The sequence below is a fragment of the Balaenoptera acutorostrata genome, chromosome 5, assembly GCF_949987535.1.
Source record: "Balaenoptera acutorostrata chromosome 5, mBalAcu1.1, whole genome shotgun sequence".
Lineage (NCBI taxonomy): Eukaryota > Metazoa > Chordata > Mammalia > Artiodactyla > Balaenopteridae > Balaenoptera > Balaenoptera acutorostrata.
Genome location: NC_080068.1, coordinates 46,978,683 through 47,001,413, shown reverse-complemented (window position 1 = coordinate 47,001,413; position 22,731 = coordinate 46,978,683). Strand labels below are relative to the sequence as shown.

At 40.4% G+C, this 22,731-nt stretch overlaps 1 long non-coding RNA gene across 2 annotated transcripts in view; it reads right to left on the bottom strand.

Moving 5' to 3' along the window:
- LOC130708288 (uncharacterized) overlaps window positions 1–22,731 on the bottom strand; it is a 34,971-nt gene that overhangs the window by 2,895 nt on the left and 9,345 nt on the right. Inside the window, exons 2-4 of one of the 2 annotated variants that reach the window (XR_009008484.1) lie at window positions 17,770–18,095; window positions 6,483–6,580; window positions 4,849–5,146 (exon numbers count right to left, since the gene is read on the bottom strand). This is a non-coding gene — a long non-coding RNA (uncharacterized LOC130708288). Of the gene's footprint in view, window positions 1–3,376; window positions 5,147–6,482; window positions 6,581–17,769; window positions 18,096–22,731 lie in introns of those variants that run through there. The other variant, XR_009008483.1, reaches the window with a different exon arrangement.

Genomic DNA, 22,731 nt, shown 5'->3' with positions numbered 1-22,731 from the left:
TATATAATTGATTTTTAAATTAGTTAAGAGAAGAAAAGATAAGAAATATACCTTTATCTTCTCTTTCACAATTACATAATTTCCTTTATAGTGTTCTTTGTTTTCTTGTGTGGATTTGAAAAAATGAGATCGTTTGCTTTTAGCCTGAAAAACTTCCTGCAGTATTTCTCAAAGATGGGTCTGTGAATAATACATTCTTTCACTTTTGGTTTATCTTTTAATGTCTTTTTTCTACTTTCATTTTTGAACAATAGCTTTGCTGCATGTAGGATTCTTGGTTGACAGTTTTGACTTTGAGCACATTGGAAATGTTATCCCACTGCTGTCTGACCTCCATTATTTCTGATGAGAATTTACTGTTTATTTTCTTGGGATTCCCTATAAGCAATGAGCATTTTCCTCTTCCTGCTTTCAAGATTTTCTCCATGCCTTTGGCTTTCACCATTTTTATTATGACTTGTCTATTTGTGGATCTCTTTGCATTTATCCTATGAGTTTGTTGAGCTTCCTTGATGTGTAATGTCTTCCAATATATTTGGCAAGTTTTCAACTATTATTTCTTCAAACACATTTTTTGCTCTTATCTCTGTCTCCTTTCCTGGTATTCACATTGTGTGTGTGTTGGGGTACTTATACTGTCTCATATTTCTGAATATCTGTTTATTTTTCTTCATTCTTTTTTTCTCTCTGCTCTTCAGATTGCACAATCTCTATCAATCTAGTTTAAATTTTGCTAATTATTTTTTCTGCTTGTTCAAGTTGACTGTTGAGCCCCTCCAATGGATTTTTCATTTCAGTTATTGAAACTTTCAACTCCAGAATTTCCATTTAGTTCCTTTTATCATTTATAGCCCCTTACTGATACTCTCCACTTGTTGCAACATTGTCATTATACCTTTCACTATGTCCTTAATCATAGTTTCCTTTTAGTTTCTTAAACATATTTATAATCCTGCTTTGAAGTATTTATCTATTAAGTCTGACATCTGGTCACTTACAGTCTGCTTTTCTCCCAGTGTATGGATCCTATGTTCTTGCTGCTTTGCATAATCTTTTTGTTGGAAATGACATTATAGATAATACATTGAAGCAATTCTAGTACTGTTCCCTTCCCTCCAGGGCTTGTTATTGTTATTGACTGTACTATTTTTGTGAAGTATATCACCCATCTCACTGCCACCCACAACTCCATGAAGCCTCTGACGCTGTTCATCAAAACACACAGCCTTGGATAACCCACATCACCCTCAGATGACAATGATCTGGCAGAACATTCTTTGACTGTCTCTTTCTCTGCCTACACCTACCTGTTAAACTACAATAATTTCCAACTAATTGCTTTATTGTTTTCAACAATATCCTGGGCATGAATTGTTTAACAGACCAATCCAGTGAAATTTAGGCTGCTTTGAAGGGACAGCTCCTAAGATCAGTGGTTGAGATTTGCTCTGACCCAAGGAGTGCTCTTCCCAACTGTCTCTTCCCCTGGCTCTTCCTGGCAAACAGCTAGCCAACACTTTTGCCTATATTCCCAATGAATCTACCAATCTCTTATCAAATGTTTGTTCCCACAACCCCTGCTGGTTTTGAGAACTCCCCAAGGTTCAAATTTTTCCACACTCTGTTGCAAATGAAGTCAGTTCTTTTGGGAAAAAATTCAGAGCTTTCTAACATACAGCCTGATTCTCCTTTCAGGCAAAATATATTAGCCAGGGTTCCGGTGCTAGGTGTGAGGACAATGGTAAGACATACAGCTTTGGAACTGAGTGCTGAGTGCAAACTGTAGCCTCAGGTTTTCTCAGCTTGCCTCTCTCAGCATGGAACCTCCACCTTACATGCAAGGAAAAGGACAGGCTTCTGTATTCTCAGTGGTGCTGTACCCGAGGTAGAGTCTCTGTCCCACGAGTGGGGGCTGAGTAGAAGAAAGGAGCTCCCACCTGTCAGTCACACTTGCTCAGAACTTAGGTTCAGTAAGAGACAACCAGGAGCATCATGGGAAATGCTGTTGTCCTGCCCCTCCTAGGAAAATAGCCCTCTGACTTGGAGCTAGAATGAGAGGGAGTCTTGCACTCTTGGTTACATAAGTCTGGAGTGGAGTTTCTATCTCGCTAAGATTCAAGAGAAAAGCAGGGAGTGGATCTTGGTTCAAATACCATTGACTCTTGCTGCTCTTGCCAAGTTTTAGTAGATTTTCTTGAATGAATACTTTTTCATTTACTGTATGCCCTTAGATCCATTTCCAGAGGCTTTAAATGGCTGGGGGTTTTTTTTAAGCATTTTTTATTGGTTTTGCTGGGAAGCAGGTTCGCGGAGCTCTCCACACTGTCATACTGGAGGTAGAGCCCTCCACATTGCCTTATTTTATTTTTGAAAACTTTGAAATACTTTGAAAATAAAACCTCTGTGAATTAAATATTATTATCCTTATTTTATAGATAAAGAAATTATTCTTATTCCACATCACAGTTCATTGATGAGAGAGGATTTGAGTCGAGTCCTTACAAATGCAGACTTCAAAGCTCCTTCTCTTAATATATTACACTAACTAATTTAATAGCAAAGAAGGGATATAGAATAGAAATGATTACTTCAGGAAAACAGATTTTGAAGTACAGAAACCTATTATATTAGACATCTTAGTGAGCAGTTGCTTTGTTATTTTATATAGAATATAGAATATTTTATATTCTGAGTACTGAGGGACTATCTGGTAATGGAGATTACTTAATAGGTTTGTTGCCGAATTAATACAAAAATGAATTGCTGTGAGGGAAATTTTACTGGCTTTGTCCTTTCCATTTTTAATTTCACTTGATGATCATTTTAAGAAAGATATGACAATTTTGTAGATTATGAGGAGAAATTTTATGTAGAAACACTGGAGGTAAATAATCTGAAAGACAAGAGTATACAGGTAAAAAATCAAGTCTAAGAGCAATTAAGTCATTAAGAGCATTCATAGGTTTTATAGCAACCTCTGATATTTCAAGATAATAGCAAGCCTGTGAATAAATAAGCAACCAGCTTGCGAGCACTATGTAACTGCTTAAACCTTGACTACCTTTTATTATTTGCAAACTGTCATGAATTAAATAATAAAACAATAATCATTAAACAATGATTATTTTAATTAATGTATAATTATAACTGTTATGTCTTCTAGATAATTATGACATAGAATATATATTATCTATAATCTATTTTATGTAATAAAATATATAATAATATATAATTATGATCAGTATTATAAAGCATACATTCTGTGCTAAGGTTGTTGCATACTGTAAATTTTGCTAAAATTGTATTTTAATTAATAATTCATATAGCTATAATAAATATATTTGGTTTTACTTTAAGCATTTATTTATTTTGAGGAATGTTTTTAAAGTACGAAAGTTTTTTAAAATATTTTTACATTTAAGAAACTTTATACCTTTATATGGATGAGGTCTACATGCTTAGCAACTTATAGTAAATGGCATCCTGCAATCTGATAGCAGTTACTGAAATTACTGGCATTATAGTTAGGACAGTGTTTATCCAAATATGATACTCAGACCATCTGCAAAAGAAAGTCCTAGAATCCTCCTTACAAATATAAATCTCTAAGCCCCACCTTGTACCCTTCAGATCAGAATCTCTGGCCATATGGCCCAGGAACCTACAGTTTTAATCATGCACTCCCCAGGTGATTCTTACACGTATGAATACTCAAGAACCATGGAGCAAACAAACCAAATCCTAATAAATGTACCCTAAACATCCAACCTATTCCCCAAATGTTAAATATCATACAGGGATAACGGAAAAAGCCTCAGAAGGAGATATAAGAACAGTCAGAGAGGTAAAGGGGTAATTACTGATGAAAAGTTTCTTTGCCAGTATTCAGACTTAATATGTAAAAAACGGCATAAGTGAAGTAGAATATAGAAATGGAAAAGAGCTTTCATTTGGTATAAATACACTACAAACCACATACATAATCAGAACAAATAAAAAATACATTTAGTGTGTGAACAAAAATAATTATAGTCCCTCAATCAGTCTTGGCATATGATATGGTAGTTTAAGTTCGATATTTCTGTTTTGACAGTAGATGTATAAAGGAGATGAAAGGCAAAAAAACACACAACAACTGATTTCTCCTTTTTTATGTTAGGTTAAGTGGGTAATGGCATATGGAAGAACTAGAATTTAATCAAAGGTCATTTAAAAGAAAGTGCTGGAATTATTCACTTTTTACAGGTACTAATTATATTTTCACTCATGCTTCTCAGTATTTCAAAATAAAATTGCTCTTCATTTTTATGCCAAAACATCTTTACAAAAATTGTTACTGATTATTTCCAATACCTTTCGCTCAGCCATTTGGCACCATCACTATTCAGGCAACAGTGTTCATATGGTAATAGTTAAATTTGTTTTTCACTAGGGCTCTCTCATCCAAAGTTTTCATTTCCAGCCTGCACATGCTGAACTCTAGAAAGTGTTTTAATTATTTTAGTTAAATATGGGTACTTCTAATTCAATCAATATCAGGTATGTTGCCTGCTTAAGGAGTGGACCTTACTCTACAAATATAAGACTCTTTAGATCCCATTTTTCAGGTTACAGTTAGTTAGCAAGGCTTCGGTTTGAGTTTCAACTCTGCCTCTTCTTAGCTGCATGCCATTAGGAGAGTGTTAACGTCTTTGAAACTCACTTTCATCATCTTGGTTTGTGACCCCCGGAGTTGCCCAGGTGGAATTTGAAACTGGCGCCCATCCATGGAGGGCAAGGAGAGACTGAAGAAAGAGGCAGACCACTCTATATTGGTAGGTGGTAGGTTTAAGAAGCAAGGGAACTTACATGAAGACTTGTCTTGCACGGCCACAAGAAGAGTAAATTTCCACACCCGCCTGCCAGAATCTTAAAAACATATAGAGGTCTTAATAGGGTTCAGTCACATATACTGTCCAGATGGTCTTAACAACACATTGCTCTCTCAAGGGTCCATCCTTGAAATTGGCTCCCACTGTGGGAATGATGGGCAGAACATACATTCTGAGGACAGGGGAGGGGGTGGGGAACCTCTGATTGCCCAGGTGCAGCTCGGGGGTCAACCGGCAGTCACGTCTTCTCGGTGACCACTTTCAACACCTCATCTCTAAAATGAAAAAACACTTACTCTGCATTAGTGTCAAGATTTAAAGGAGTTGATTGAGCGCAGAGCAGAGCACTTGGCACATACTGATCGGTTATTATTGCTAACAAATAACCCCAAAACTATAGAAACAAACATTTCACTTTGCTTCTCATGTTACAGATTTGAATTTGAGGAATGCTTGGCTGGGCCATTCGCCCTAAGGGTCTCTGATATGGCTGCACTCAGATGTTGGTTGGGACACAGTCAGACGAAAGTCTGAATGGGTAGACTGTCAAAGATGGCTCTCAAATGCTGACACTTGGAGTTGATTATAGGCTGGAGGCTTAGCTGTTGACCAGAGTGTGTACTTTTGCCTTCTCCGGCATTGTGGTATCAGTATAATCAGACTTACTACATGGTTTCTGACCTCTCAGAGTGAGCTTTCCAAGACAGCCAGGTAGCCAGCTTCATGGTGTTTTCTGACTGGCCTTGAAGTTAGAGAGCTCACACCTACTAAACTTCGTTAATTATAAGAGAGTCACTAAAGCTGGTCCAGGTTCAAAGGGAGGGAACTTTAGACTCCAAATCTTGATGGGACAAAGTTCAAACAATTGCTCTTAAAATCACCATATAATCCTGCAGATTTGAGATATGCATAGGCCATGAAATTTAGGTTAATTTTCTCTCAAGTTTTCCTATTTATATACCAGGAGTATATAATATATTGGAGGTATATATGTATGTATTTATATACTTTACTTATTATATATCTTTATATATAATTTATACATAAATTCTCCTAATATCTACATCTATTGGTCAGATATAGATATTAGGAGTATTCACTTACAGGTATCAAGTATTAAAACAGATCATTAAAAGATTGGTGTATCTTCCAGAGGATTGATTTTTTAAACATAGGCATTTAATTATAGACAAAGGCACTAACTAGAAGATGTTAAGATCTCTGGATGTTAAGATGATAAGATCTGTAGTAATCTAAGGGTTCTGTGACACTACATTCTGAGAAGAAAACATTATAAACAAAGAAACTTCAACTGTGACTTTCAGATATTGCTTTCCAAAAGAGCCAACTGAAGATACCTTGTAAGGATTCCTGCCTTATATCATGTATGTTCTTTTTTGTTCCACCATACGTTAACTTTCAGCTTTGATTTGTACCCTAGTGTTCTAACACCCTAATTCTCCGTGGAATTGCTAGAGTCATCAATAAACCACAGAGGTTGAAAGCAGAGCTACATGTTTCCTTCACGAATGTGATAAATTTCTAGATGGTAACCTAGCTTGCTTGTCTCCTGTAAATTCAAAATATGAGTATTCAGATCTGGAGCCTTACCTGCGATACCAGATGACTATGGGGCCAGAGCTGCCCATTGTGAGCTGGGTATTATAAAATCAGCCAAGCCATAAAGTCCAGTGGGCACAGCAACAATCCTGTGTATGAAAGGGAACAAAGTTTTATTTGGGTTCAGACTTGAGCAGGTTCAGAAAGAACAAGCAAATTACATGAGAAGAGACTCCCCTGAAAACCATCTCTGCTGTACCAATGTCTTTCACTCAAATCATACCTTCTAGATGTTGATTGCTCTGGCGTATGTTGAGATGCACCACCCAGATCTCCCTTCAGGAACAAAGGGCTCATTATCCCACACACTGTAATGTCCAGCTCTCAGCTGTCAGCCCTTTTGGGGATTGCCTTAGCTGGATAGAGCTTCCTTTCCTAAGATCACTCCCCTCCTTCAGCAGCCGACATTCAGTGACCACTGGCAGAGGCATGTAAATATCTGGGTCTCTTGTCCCAGCTCAAGACAGCTCTCAGGAGTCTCCTGGCCTTCAGTCTTCCCTTCAGGGCTGGTGGATGCACTCCAGAGATACTGCATCACAGCTCCCTTCTCTGCCCAATTGTGCCTCACCTCTTCTCCTTCCACAGATACTGTCCTCAAGAGCACACTCTAATAAACCCCCTGCATGGTAAATGCCTTTAACAGAGTCTGCGTCCTGGGAAACCCAACCTGAAACAATTATGATCAACTGACAGAGGAGGAAAAACTCAGGTCTGGTCCATGGATGGGAAGATGTAATACATTAGTGACTAGCAGGAAATGAACTGCTGCCCCACTGCAGCCTTCCACAGAGGTGTCCTCAAAAGACTGAGGTGGAGAGAAGATGGCGGAAGAGTAAGACGCGGAGATCACATTCCTTCCCACAGATACAGTAGAAATACACCTACACGTGGAACTGCTCCTACAGTACACCCACTGAACGCTGGCAGAAAACGTCCGACCTCCAAAAAGGCAAGAAACTCCCCCCGTACTTGGGTAGGGCAAAAGAAAAAAGAAATAACAGAGACAAAAGAATAGGGACAGCACCTGCACCAGTGGGAGGGAGCCGTGAAGGAGGAAAGGTTTCCACGCACTAGGAGCCCCTTCGCGGGCGGAGACTGCGGGGGGCGGAGGGGGGAAGCTTCAGAGCCACGGAGGAGAGCGCAGCCACAGGGGTGCGGAGGGCAAAGCGGAGAGGTTCCCGCACAGAGGCTCGGCGCCGAGCAGCACTCACCAGCCCGAGAGGCTTGTCTGCTTAGCCGCCGGGGCGGGCGGGGCTGGGAGCTGAGGCTCGGGCTGCGGTCGGATCGCAGGGAGAGGACTGGGGCTGGCAGCGTGAACACAGCCTGAAGGGGTTAGCGCACCACAGCTAGCCGGGAGGGAGTCCGGGGAAAAAGTCTGCAGCTGCCGAAGAGGCAAGAGACTTTTTCTTGCCTCTTTGTTTCGCGGCGGGCAAGGAGAGGGGATTCAGAGCGCCGCCTAAACGAACTCCAGAGAAGGGCGCGAGCCGCGGCTATCAGCGCGGATCCCACAGCAACAGGGGCGCAGAGGGAAAATCGGAGAGACTCCCGCACAGAGGCTCGGCGCCGAGCGGCGCTCACCAGCCCGAGAGGCTTGTCTGCTCCCCCGCCGGGGCGGGCAGGGCTGGGAGCTGAGGCTCAGGTTGTGGTCGGATCGCAGGGAGAGGACTGGGGCTGGCGGCGTGAACACAGCCTGAAGGGGTTGGCGCACCACAGCTAGCCGGGAGGGAGACCGGGAAAAGGTCTGCAGCTGCCGAAGAGGCAAGAGACTTTTTCTTGCCTCTTTGTTTCGCTGCGCACAAGGAGAGGGGATTCAGAGCGCCGCCTAAACGAACTCCAGAGAAGGGCGCGAGCCGCGGCGATCAGCGCGGACCCCAGAGACGGGCGTGAGACGCTGGGGCTGCTGCTGCCGCCTCCAAAAAGCCTGTGTGTGAGCACAGGTCACTCTCCACACCTCCCCTCCCGGGAGCCTGTGCAGCCCGCCACTGCCAGGGTCCCGGGATCCGGGGACAACATCCCCGGGAGAACGCACTGCGCGCCTCGAGCTGGTGCAACGTCACGCTGGCCTCGGCCGCCGCAGGCTCGCCCCGCCTCCTCCGTACCGCTCCCTCCCCGCGGCCTGGGTGAGCCAGAGCCCCCGAAGCAGCTGCTCCTTTAACCCCGTCCTGTCTGGGCGGGGAACAGACGCCCTCAGGCGACCTACACGCAGAGGCGGGTCCAAATCCAAAGCTGAACCCCAGGAGCTGTGCGAACAGGGAAGAGAAGGGGAAATCTCTCCCAGCAGCCTCAGGGGCAGCGGATTAAAGCTCCACAAACAACTTGATGTGCCTGCATCTGCTGAACACCTGAAGAGACAACGAATCAGCCCAAGTTCAGGAGGGGGACTCTGGGAGCAGGAGATATTAATTTTTCCCCTTTTCCTTTTTTTGTGAGTGTATATGTATATGCTTCTGGGTGAGATTTTGTCTGTATAGCTTTGCTTTACAATAGCTTTATTTTACTTCACTATATTATAGCCTCTTTCTTTCTTTCTATTTTTTCTCCCTTTTACTCTGAGCCGTGTGGACGAAAGGCTCTTGGTGCTCCAGCCAGGCATCAGGGCCGTGCCTCTGAGGTGGGAGAGCCAACTTCAGAACACTGGTCCACAAGAGAGCTCCCAGCTCCACGTAATACCAAACGGCAAAAATCTCCCAGAGATCTCCATCTCAACATCAAGACCCAGCTTCACTCAACGACCAGCAAGCTACAGTGCTGGACATCCTATGCCAAACAACTAGCTAGACAGGAACACAACCCCATCCATTGGCAGAGAGGCTGCCTAAAATCAAAATAAGGCCACAGACACCCCAAAATACACCACCAGACGTGGACGTGCCCACCAGAAAGACAAGATCTAGCCTCATCCACCAGAACTCAGGCACTAGTTCCCTCCACCAGGAAGCCTACACAACCCACTGAACCAACCTTAGCCGCTGGGGACAGATACCAAAAACAACGGGAACTACGAACCTGCAGCCTGTGAAAAGGAGACCCCAAACACAGTAAGATAGGCAAAATGAGACGACAGAAAAACACACAGCAGATGAAGGAGCAGGCTCAAAACACACTGGACTTAACAAATGAAGAGGAAATAGGTAGTCTACCTGAAAAAGAATTCAGAATAATGATAGTAAGGATGATCCAAAATCTTGGAAATAGAATAGACAAAATGCAAGAAACATTTAACAAGGATGTAGAAGAACTAAAGAGGAACCAAGCAATGATGAAAAACACAATAAATGAAATTAAAAATACTCTAGATGGGATCAATAGTAGAATAACTGAGGCAGAAGAAAGGATAAGTGACCTGGAAGATAAAATGGTGGAAATAACTACTACAGAGCAGGATAAAGAAAAAAGAATGAAAAGAACTGAGGACAGTCTCAGGGACCTCTGGGACAACATTAAACGTGCCAACATTCGAATTATAGGGGTACCAGAAGAAGAAGAGAAAAAGAAAGGGACTGAGAAAATTTTGGAAGAGATTATAGTTGAAAACTTCCCTAATATGGGAAAGGAAATAGTTAATCAAGTCCTGGAAGCACAGAGAGTCCCATACAGGATAAACCCAAGGAGGAACACGCCAAGACACATATTAATCAAACTGTCAAAAATTAAATATAAGGAAAACATATTAAAGGCAGCAAGGGAAAAAAAACAAATAACACACAAGGGAATCCCCATAAGGTTAACATCTGATCTCTCAGCAGAAACTCTGCAAGCCAGAAGGGAGTGGCAGGATATACTTAAAGTCATGAAGGAGAAAAACCTACAACCAAGATTACTCTACCCAGCAAGGATCTCATTCAGATTCGATGGAGAAATTAAAACCTTTACAGACAAGCAAAAGCTGAGAGAGTTCAGCACCACCAAACCAGCTTTACAACAAATGCTAAAGGAAATTCTCTAGGCAAGAAACACAAGAGAAGGAAAACACCTACAATAACAAACCCAATACATTTAAGAAAATGGGAATAGGAACATACATATCGATAATTACCTTGAATGTAAATGGATTAAATGCTCCCACCAAAAGACACAGGCTGGCTGAATGGATACAAAAACAAGACCCATACATATGCTGTCTACAAGAGACCCACTTCAGACCTAGGGACACATACAGACTGAAAGTGAGGGGATGGAAAAAGATATTCCATGCAAATGGAAATCAAAAGAAAGCTGGAGTAGCAATTCTCATATCAGACAAAATAGACTTTAAAATAAAGACTATTACAAGAGACAAAGAAGGACACTATATAATGATCAAGGGATCGATCCAAGAGGAAGGTATAACAATTGTAAATATTTATGCACCCAACATAGGAGCACCTCAATACATAAGGCAAATACTAACAGCCATGAAAGGGGAAATTGACAGCAACACAATCATAGTAGGGGACTTTAACACCCCACTTTCACCAATGGACAGATCATCCAAAATGAAAATAAATAAGGAAACACAAGCTTTAAATGATACATTAAACAATATGGACTTAATTGATATTTATAGGACATTCCACCCAAAAACAACAGAATACACATTTTTCTCAAGTGCTCATGGAACATTCTCCAGGATAGATCATATCTTGGGTCACAAATCAAGCCTTGGTAAATTTAAGAAAATTGAAATCGTATCAAGTATCTTTTCCGACCACAACGCTATGAGACTAGATATCAATTACAGGAAAAGATCTGTAAAAAATACAAACACATGGAGGCTACACAATACATTACTTAATAACGAAGTGATTACTGAAGAAATCAAAGGGGAAATCAAAAAATACCTAGAAACAAATGACAATGGAGACACGACGACCCAAAACCTATGGGACACAGCAAAAGCAGTGCTAAGAGGGAAGTTTATAGCAATACAAGCCTACCTCAAGAAACAGGCAACATCTCGAATAAACAACCTAACCTTGCACCTAAAGCAATTAGAGAAAGAAGAACAAAAAAACCCCAAAGCCAGCAGAAGGAAAGAAATTATAAAGATCAGGTCAGAAATAAATGAAAAAGAAATGAAGGAAACAATAGCAAAAATCAATGAAACTAAAAGCTGGTTCTTTGAGAAGATAAACAAAATTGATAAACCATTAGCCAGACTCATCAAGAGAAAAAGGGAGAAGACTCAGATCAATAGAATTAGAAATGAAAAAGGAGAAGTAACCACTGACACTGCAGAAATACAAAAGATCATGAGAGATTACTACAAGCAACTCTATGCCAATAAAATGGACAACCTGGAAGAAATGGACAGATTCTTAGAAATGCACAAACTGCCGAGACTGAACCAGGAAGAAATAGAAAATATGAACAGACCAATCACAAGCACTGAAATTGAAACTGTGATTAAAAACCTTCCAACAAACAAAAGCCCAGGACCAGATGGCTTCACAGGCGAATTCTATCAAACATTTAGAGAAGAGCTAACACCTATCCTTCTCAAACTCTTCCAAAATATTGCAGAGGGAGGAACACTCCCCAACTCATTCTACGAGGCCACCATCACCCTGATACCAAAACCAGACAAAGATGTCACAAAGAAAGAAAACTACAGGCCAATATCACTGATGAACATAGATGCAAAAATCCTCAACAAAATACTAGCAAACAGAATCCAACAGCACATTAAAAGGATCATACACCATGATCAAGTGGGGTTTATCCCAGGAATGCAAGGATTCTTCAATATACGCAAATCAATCAATGTGATACACCATATTAACAAATTGAAGGAGAAAAACCATATGATCATCTCAATAGATGCAGAGAAAGCTTTTGACAAAATTCAACACCCATTTATGATAAAAGCCCTGCAGAAAGTAGGCATAGAGGGAACTTTCCTCAACATAATAAAGGCCATATATGACAAACCCACAGCCAACATTGTCCTCAATGGTGAAAAACTGAAACCATTTCCACTAAGATCAGGAACAAGACAAGGTTGCCCACTCTCACCACTATTATTCAACATAGTTCTGGAAGTCCTAGCCACAGCAATCAGAGAAGACAAAGAAATAAAAGGAATCCAAATCGGAAAAGAAGAAGTAAAGCTGTCACTATTTGCAGATGACATGATACTATACATAGAGAATCCTAAAGATGCTACCAGAAAACTCCTAGAGCTAATCAATGAATTTGGTAAAGTAGCAGGATACAAAATTAATGCACAGAAATCTCTTGCATTTCTATACACTAATGACGAAAAATCTGAAAGTGAAATTAAGAAAACACTCCCATTTACCATTGCAACAAAAAGAATAAAATATCTAGGAATAAACCTACCTAAGGAGACAAAAGACCTGTATGCAGAAAATTATAAGACACTGATGAAGGAAATTAAAGATGATACAAATAGATGGAGAGATATACCATGTTCCTGGATTGGAAGAATCAACATTGTGAAAATGTCTCTACTACCCAAAGCAATCTACAGATTCAATGCAATCCCTATCAAACTACCACTGGCATTTTTCACAGAACTAGAACAAAAAATTTCACAATTTGTATGGAAACACAAAAGACCCCGAATAGCCAAAGCAATCTTGAGAACGAAAAATGGAGCTGGGGGAATCAGGCTCCCTGACTTCAGACTATATTACAAAGCTTCAGTAATCAAGACAGTTTGGTATTGGCACAAAAACAGAAATATAGATCAATGGAACAGGATAGAAAGCCCAGAGATAAACCCACACACATATGGTCAACTTATCTTTGATAAAGGAGGCAAGCATATACAGTGGAGAAAAGACAGCCTCTTCAATAAGTGGTGCTGGGAAAATTGGACAGGAACATGTAAAAGTATGAAATTAGAACACTCCCTGACACCATGCACAAAAATAAACTCAAAGTGGATTAAAGACCTAAGTGTAAGGGCAGACACTATCAAACTCTTAGAGGAAAACATAGGCAGAACACTCTATGACATACATCACAGCAAGATTCTTTTTGACCCAGCTCCCAGAGAAATGGAAATAAGTACACAAATAAACAAATGGGACCTAATGAAACTGAAAAGCTTTTGCACAGCAAAGGAAACCATAAACAAGACCAAAAGACAACCCTCAGAATGGGAGAAAATATTTGCAAATGAAGCAACTGACAAAGGATTAATCTCCAAGATTTACAAGCAGCTCATGCAGCTCAATAACAAAAAAACGAACAACCCAATCCAAAAATGGGCAGAAGATCTAAATAGACATTTCTCCAAAGAAGATATACAGATGGCCTACAGACACATGAAAGAATGCTCAACATCATTAATCATTAGAGAAATGCAAATCAAAACTACAATGAGATATCATCTCACACCGGTCAGAATGGCCATCATCAAAAAATTTAGAAACAATAAATGCTGGAGAGGGTGTGGAGGAAAGGGAACACTCTTGCACTGTTGGTGGGAATGTAAATTGATACAGCCACTATGGAGAACAGTATGGAGGTTCCTTAAAAAACTACAAATAGAACTACCATACGACCCAGCAATCCCACTACTGGGCATATACCCTGAGAAAACCATAGGTCGAAAAGAGTCATGTACCAAAATGTTCATTGCAGCTCTATTTACAATAGCCAGGACATGGAAGCAACCTAAATGTCCATCGACAGATGAATGGATGAAGAAGATGTGGCACATATATACAATGGAATATTACTCAGCCATAAAAAGAAATGAAATGGAGGTATTTGTAATGAGGTGGATGGAGTTAGAGTCTGTCATACAGAGTGAAGTAAGTCAGAAAGAGAAAAACAAATACAGTATGCTAACACATATATATGGAATCTAAGGGAAAAAAAAAAAAAAAGGCCATGAAGAACCTAGTGGCAAGACGGGAATAAAGACACAGACCTACTAGAGAATGGACTTGAGGATATGGGGAGGGGGTGGGGTGAGATGTGACAGGGTAAGAGAGTGTCATGGACATATATACACTACCAAATGTAAAATAGATAGCTAGTGGGAAGCAGCCGCATAGCACAGGGAGATCAGCTCGGTGCTTTGTGACCACCTAGAGGGGTGGGATGGGGAGGGTGGGAGGGAGGGAGATGCAGGAGGGAAGAGAAATGGGAACATATTGTATATGTATAACAGATTCACTTTGTTATAAAGCAGATGCTAACACACTATTGTAAGGCAATTATACTTCAATAAAGATGTTTGAAAAAAAAAAAAAAAAGACTGAGGTGAAGGAGATTGTCTGTGTTCAAATTGTGAGCAGTACAGTTTATTGTTTACCATGTGTGGTGGGGATAGTGGTTTGAGTTATGAATACACACTGACGCCTGTGCCTGAAGGAAAAATGATCAATGAGCAGAAGCAAGGAAGTCTGGAGAAGAAGCAGGTAGATGGAACTCTGGAAGTGGCCATAGAGTATGCAAATACTTATGTCTCACATGCATGCCCCCTGACATGCATTCACCACAAAAGATGCACTCAGCAACCAACTGGACAAGATGATCCATCCTATTAGTGTCAATCACCTTATTTACTCAGCCCAGTGTGGTTGATGCAGTGAGTTGTGAATGATGTGGCCATCGTGTTAGGGACAGAGGCCATACACGGACTACCTAGCGTGAGCTTTCTCTCATCAAGAATGATCTAGCTACTGCCATTACGGAGTGCCCTCCACCAGAAGCAACCACCCCTGAGGAGACTAGCCAACCATCTGATTCCAGCGTCATTACTTTGGGCCTCTTCCACCTTGTACAGTTTTTACCAGACTTGACACCTGGGTTTTCCTTGTATAGCTACAGCGCCTCCTCCAGCACGACTGTTAGAGGATTTACCTAATGCCTGCCTATCGACATGGTATCACATATAGCATTGCCTCACGCTAACAGATTGGTTCTTGTTTTTCACATTTAGATGTGCTCTGTTACAACTCAGATAGGACGAAACACTGAGCACGTGCTCCTTGGCGTCGAGATCTGGTTCTGCGTAGAGAGTGGGCGTGGCACTGGGGCGGTCCTCCCTCCTCCCTGGGGCCACTGCTGAGGTAGCCCCATCTTCTGAGGAGTCTCCAGAAGAAACTTCTCTTTGGTCTGGGAGCTGGGTGGCATGTTTTCTCTTCTAGCTCTAATGCCATATTTTCCTCATTTTCACTTTCAGTGATGTCATTGAAACATTCAGATTTCATCATCTCATTCTGCCAGGGGAATGTGTCCACACCCCGTAATAAACTGAAGGTAGAAAGTGTCATCTGTAGGGTCCAGGGAGACTCTTTTCACCATGGAGAACTGCTCAAAATCCAAGACACCCTTACAATGAACTCCACGAGGATCGGACAGAAAGGGGGAACTAATATATCTGCTTTCAGCCTCCTGAAGCTACTGTCTTTAAACACAGGTTGTTACTTTACTCCAGCTACTTCGTGGCCCTTGTAGGCCAGTTGGTGCTTTGAATTCTTGGTGAGTAACTACAGTGCTCACTGTCTGAGCTACAGCGGCAGCACAGACCCACTTCTTTTTCTTCCTAGACTTGCTGTGAGGTGCCTGCCCCGAGGCCTGTACACACACTTCGCCCTCTCTCTCTCTCTCTCTCTCTCTCTCTGTCTTGTGCTCTCTAAGTTCAAGCAGTCTTTATTCAAAGTTGAAAAATGTACCATACTGCATTATTGCAAATTTTTTCTGGTACAAAACACTTTGCAGCTGGTGAGAAGGCAATAAAAATTTGATTTTTGAACCCATGACTGTAAATTATTCTTGGACTTCGCAAATGCAGAATTTCAAACTGCATTTTCTTTTTCTAAATTACCTAGAGTACTTGAGGTTCCTGAAGCTAAGGTAGCTGTTCTACAGGAAGAAGAAAGGGGAGGAATAGGTAGCAAACATCAAGGGATTTCCGTCTCTCTTTCGATGCCCACATACTTCGGGGCATCAGCCTAGTTCTTTCTGTAACCAAAAAAATAGCTCCTCACCAGTGATGAGCTATTTTACCAAATCCCTTACCAAAAATCCCTATCCTGTGATCACTATTAACCATCACAACATTTGCATAGCAGTTTGAATTTACAGAATGATTTGCAAAAGGAATCTTGTTACCCTTGTGGGTTTCATCCCCCCCAAAATCATTATTTAGATTACAAAGAAAGCTGAGCGTGCATTTATCATATACTTGCCCTCTTCTGTCTGCTTCATCTTGAAAATAAGAATTCTTTACAGACCAGTTTTACAGCAAAAGAGACATAAGAATGGGTACATATTCACAGAATGCATTAGACGTATTACGCACCTCATCACTCAGAAGCACTTTGCCTGAGTAGAATAGCTAACGATAGAATAGAATAGGACTGCCTGGCAAAGGCACCAGCTCAGATATGGCATCTTGTGAGGATGGCACGTAGACCTCCAAAATGTGGTTTTTATTCTGAACCCTGAGGATAAAGGTCTAGGGTCACTCCACCGGGCATACAACTAGAGTGTCTTGCCACATTTAAGGGAAATTCAAAATGGACCGTGGAGGAGAGGAGATACTGATTACGGCTTTAGGACTAGTTACAGCAGTGAGGACTACAGCTCATTCAACTAACCCTCTTTTCTTAAGTCCTTGCAAGTTTGGCCACTACCTTGAAAGGGACACGGTAAAGGGAATGAAAGAAACCGAGGGGTGGAAGGGATGAAGAGTAGCAGATACCTCTTGGGCTCTACCTCAAATCCTCTCTACATCCTACTCCAGAACTACGGTGGTGACCAGTTCTTTGAAGGTCTCAACCAGCTTCCCACAGGTGCAACCTGACAGCACTTGACTCAGGCCTGTGTTAATATCTCTCAATTCCTGCCTGGGTTTTTTGCTTTATGTTTGGTTTTGGGTTTGATGTACCTGCATGGGAAGTCTTTAAATACTTATGCATCATTCAAAACTGCAAGGGAGGATCAGTGAGGCTTCCCTTGACAAATGAGGGACAGAAGCTAAGGATAGATTTTCCTTTTGATATCCAGTTGATCAATTCTGAAACGCATACCAGAAGGCTCTTCAGAAAGAACCACAGAACTGCGTGTGGCCAACTCAGTCCCTGCGTTGGCTTTTCCTCCTTCCTGTTCAACCCTCCACCATTTCTTCTTGCTTTCTGTAATCACTTGCTTCTTGTTTTACATCCATACATGAATTAACTACCTACACAGAAACCTTTGTCTTAGAATCTGCCTTCAGAGAATGTCTAAGAAAAATTACTATTAGGGAAGCCAAGGCCATAGTAAGCCAGAATGAAAAGTTTCTGAAACATGAAAGTATGTCAGGACTTACCCTGATTAAATTAGATTTGAAGGTTTTAGAAAACTATTTCATTCTCATTACATCTGATTCTAAGCCTGGAAATTATTCTCATATCAAGGTCTAAAAAATCCAGCATATGAGGTCTCCAGGTCTGGAAGGATTTCATCCTGACACTCCCATTTATGTCACTGAGATGCGTACATGAAGATCCAAAGACAATACTTGGCTGGCCTTTAAACAAAGGAGGTCTCCTTGCTGTGGCAGATAAGCACTGACGCACATCTTCTTTTTCTGATTTCAAAACACTTTCTACTCATCTCTGAACATTTCTCAATAAAGCTTGAGAATCTGCTGCCCTAAAATAGAACAAACAAGATGGGTTTGAGGTCAAACATTGTTCCCAACTTCCTCTGAGTGGCACATTTTTTATAGCATTCCACTTTGGTATACAAACGTTTCCATGTTTTCTTTGAATAAACAAATTTTAAAACATCAAAGACTCTATGTTGGCATATTAGATTTAAAGATTAGATAAAATGTTTAATGCAAATATGATTATCAACAAATTTTAATCATTGAGATTTTTAGATTTGTCCCAAATATGAAACATTATCATGCCTGAAAATTAAACTTGGATATTTAAAAAATTTAAAATAATTTAAAAAAAACCCTCTCCCTCTGTATATATGATTCCCTTACCAAGCAAATTTGGAGGATGCTGAAATTTTTGCACATTTTCAAATTAGACAGTATTGTTAATTGCATTAAGTTAATAATCAGAAGTTATAAGCTATCTTCAAATGTAAAATTTATCATTACTGTGTTCTTTGGCTATCCTGAATTTAGATGAATAATGATGGTGATGATAAAGATTATTATTGCCAGCACTTACGGAGCACTTTCTATGTCCCAACATTTTGCTAAACACTACATATATTATCCCACTTAATTCTCAGACAACTGTATCAGGTAGATTCTGATGGCATCTCCATCTTGTAGCTGCAATTACACAGGCTCAGAGAGAATTAAAAGTTCCACAGTAATGCCCAGCTTGTAAATCATGAAACAGCAATGAAATGTATTCAAATAACCAAAATAGAGGGGGAAAATGGCATCATATCTCTCCAAGATATGCTTGAGTAACAGTGGCTTTCAATTTAGAGCAATGAGATAAGATTAAATGATACCAACTGATGCTCAAAATAATTTCAGTTCATGTTATGGATCTACTGAAAACCTACTAAAGAGTCACTTTAGAAACTGAGATTCTTTTTTAAATGAGTCATAATGTGCGCAGTGACATTGTACAATTGAAAGTGTCTTTAAACTATATATTTCAATTATGAAAATACAGTGGGACTTTATGTATTTGCTGTGGGACTTTATGCCCTACTGTTGAATCAAGAGCATCTGTTCCTAGGCTTTAGTGAACATGTCTGTGGTCATATTACCAAATGCTAAGACATATATAAAACTTTTAGCTTCATTACAAATGTCTTTTGCCCTGCAATGTGGTCACGCCAATCAACTTGCATGTTGTGTCTCTCCTCACACTGCCATTGTGTTTGATGAAAGTGCCCTCCTTGGGCTCCTTAAGTTCACTTAGTGAAGGGGATTTCTGGACCCTCTGTAGAATCGTAGGGGCTTTTTACAATCATCCCTTCCCAGCTGTTCCCTCTCCACCTGGCCTGGTTCCGAGGAGATGTTGCAAGGCTGTGAAATGGGACTGTGCGTGGGATCCAGCTGAGGGGAAAGGCTGCCGGAAAGGTCACAGAAACTTTCACATAAACAGAGCTGTGACCCGACTGGCTCTGGGTTAACAGGGTTAGAAGTTGTTCTTTCAGTGGGGACAGACAAACAGTGCTCAACACTTTCTGTTCCAGATCTGCTTCCCTGTCACTTATGCAACACTGGGAGGTGCCTTTGACATTTTCTTTCCCTTTCTTATGACTATGATCCAATGTCTTATTATAAATTATTTCACCAAGCAATGGATCTTCTTGTACTGTATTCCGAGCAGGCCCTCAGCACAGTTATGAAGCAAGACAGATGAATCTACTGAACCCTCCTCCCTTTGACATCTTCAATCACTTTTCTTTTTCTGTTGGATTTTAGACATCCTATAACTGCCCTCGTATGATGTCAGAGTACCACACTTAAGTCTGGTCTCCCTGAATCTTATCACAGCTAAGATGGATTTGGGTGCTGTCACTTCCTTCTTATTCTATCACCTCAGAACCTGTAGTCTTTAATTGGCATGTAAACGTCAAAATGAGTTCATTTGTTAACTGGGTTTAAATTTTGGAAAGACCTTGTAGAAATAATCTATTATGTAAAAAAAACAAAGCAAACAGGATTCAAGCCACATTTGGACATGGGAGAGGACTCTATGTGTGAATGAATATGTAGACTTTCTCCTGTCCATCGGCCATCATTGCCCTCTCTGCTTTGTGGTTATGTCATTATAAATTTTCGCTACCCCTGAAGAAGGCTAAAAACATGTTTTAGAAACTTCTTAACATGTAATTCTCTTTACGATGTTGAGTCATTTTGTCTACTGCTTGGAATTTGTGTTTTGGAGGAATTCCCAGGGCTTTGTAATCCAGGTGTTAGCCCTTCCAAGCCTTTACCAATCTGTCCTACTTGTTCAGTTCAATCCCAGCTATAAGCCTTCCTCCAGCTTCCTCTTTACCAAAATAAAAACCAAAGTCAGGGTAGGTAAGAGTGAAAGATCACGGAAAACTAGAAATAAGTCCTATTCCCTCCAAAATTCTTGGCCCAAACAAAATTGCTATGTAAAATACTAAATAAAAAGTATGGTTTTAATTAATAACCTGACTTACTCTAAGGGAGTATTCTACATTAGCCAGAAATGATCAGTTATCCTACAATACAAAATTTACTTGGAGCAGTGTCTTAAGCCCAGAGGAAAAACTATAGAACCTAGGGTCAGAAAAAAAGGGTGCCCTGTTACCAGCTCTGCCATGTTTAGCTGTGTGGGCTTGATCACATTAGTTACCTCTCTGGATCTCAGTTTTCTTATAGGTGATATAAAATTTACCTAGCGAGATTGCTATGAAGTTTGATTAAATTCTATGATATAATATGTATAAAGATCCTTGTTTTGTAGCATAAATTGATACTCTAATTTAAAAAAAAAAAAAGAAAGCAAAAAAAAAATCAAGAAAAGAGAAAATCAGCAATAAACAACCAGCCTAAGGCAAACAAATATGTGTCCTTAAGTGTTATGTGATAAACAGTATGTCTCATAGTGTGTGTCCCCCTGAGGGACATACAGTTCTTCAGGAAAAGTGACAAGTCTATCCATACAATATACAAAACCTAGGAATGTGTCAGACCAAACTGTCTTGACTTTCTGGATTCCCCTGCCGTATCATGTCTCATTACTTTTGCATAAACCATTCCTCCTACCTAGAAAATATTATATTTTCCCATCTTAATCTCCTGAAGAAAATAAGACACTTGCACATGCACACACACACACACACGCACACACACCCCAGCTCACTTTTTCAGTTGTGCCCATGCTATATACCTCAAGGACTCTAAAAACGGGGTAAACTCCCATATGGACTTTCATAAATTACCTTCAGGAAATAAAACATCTGTTGAAATTATATGTAAAATTATGTTTACATGTGCCTTGGCACATTTTTTTTTTCTAAAAATAGGATTTGTATGTTTGATCACAATCTCATAAGGGTCTATGATCCAAAACAACTTAAGAACAATAGTTGCAGTTCTGGGTGCAAATCACCACTGTACTGCAATATTGTTGGCGGCAATCAGGGCTTATTAATCTCTGTTTTCCCAGCCTCTACTGTGTACTAAATGCTCAAAAGGCATTTGATGGGTGATTAATTGCACTTGCAGAAGAGCATTCTGAGGGTACTGGAAATTATGCTCACAGTACTGTACAAGGAAGAGTGACAGTCATGAAACAGAAAAGTCCATCCTTGCACAGCTGCCATGAGATAAAACTCGGTTGGTGCAGGTTACAATTTGCTAATAATTAATGATTTTCTACATACAAAATTAATTATAGCATCATAAAATCCAGTAGAATTTCTTCCTAATTCTCCTCTGATCTGCATTCTGTTGTTTATTCTCATTTGTTCTGATAAGGTCCATTGTCTCTAATGTTGTCTCGTAAAGGGTAAGAAATAAATCAATGGTATTTAGCTTTTCTAAACATCTGGTCTGGCAAACATCCCAAAATTAATGTTTAAATCTGGGTGCAGTACGTGTATGTTGTCTTGTCTTAGGGAACATCTCTGGAGATAGGAAATGAGGGGTAGCGATGGCCCTTTAATCTCACTGAAGAATTTGATCTTTGGGTAGATATTGCTCTATAAATACTGTAGGTTTCCATTACATGTTATGAGGGTCAGTATACAACAAAGGTCAAGGCTGATCAGTTTGAAAGCTTACACTTAGGACACTCCTTTGTGTTTTAGATTAGAGGTTAGCAAACTTTTCCTCATAAAGGACCAGATAGTAACTATTTTAGGCTTTGCAGGCCATGCAGTTTCTGCTGCAATCATTCAGCACTGCTGTTGAAGTGCCAAAACAGCCATAGACAACATGTAAAGAAACGGATGTGGCTGTGTTCCAATGAAAGTCATTTACAAAAACAGATTACTCTTTAATTCAGATTTCTAAGGTTAGGTCAGAAAGGACCGTGCAGCTTCTTCCTGGTTCTCCTGGGATGGAGAATTTAATTAAGCGTAGTATCCTTTAACTCAGATTTCTAGACCCTTCACCTTCTGACACTAGACTGCTGTGTCCCCCTCACCCTGCTCTCTCCGTTCCATGCATCGGCAGCTCCTACACTTGCCTTCTGTGACAGTGACCCTGGTGAGGGTGGCAATGATGTGACAGCTGCTGCTTGGTGATTGGGTGTATTTGGAGAGTGAGAGGAAAGAAGACACAACAATGATTCTGGGATTCCAAAGTTGGATGAATAAGAGG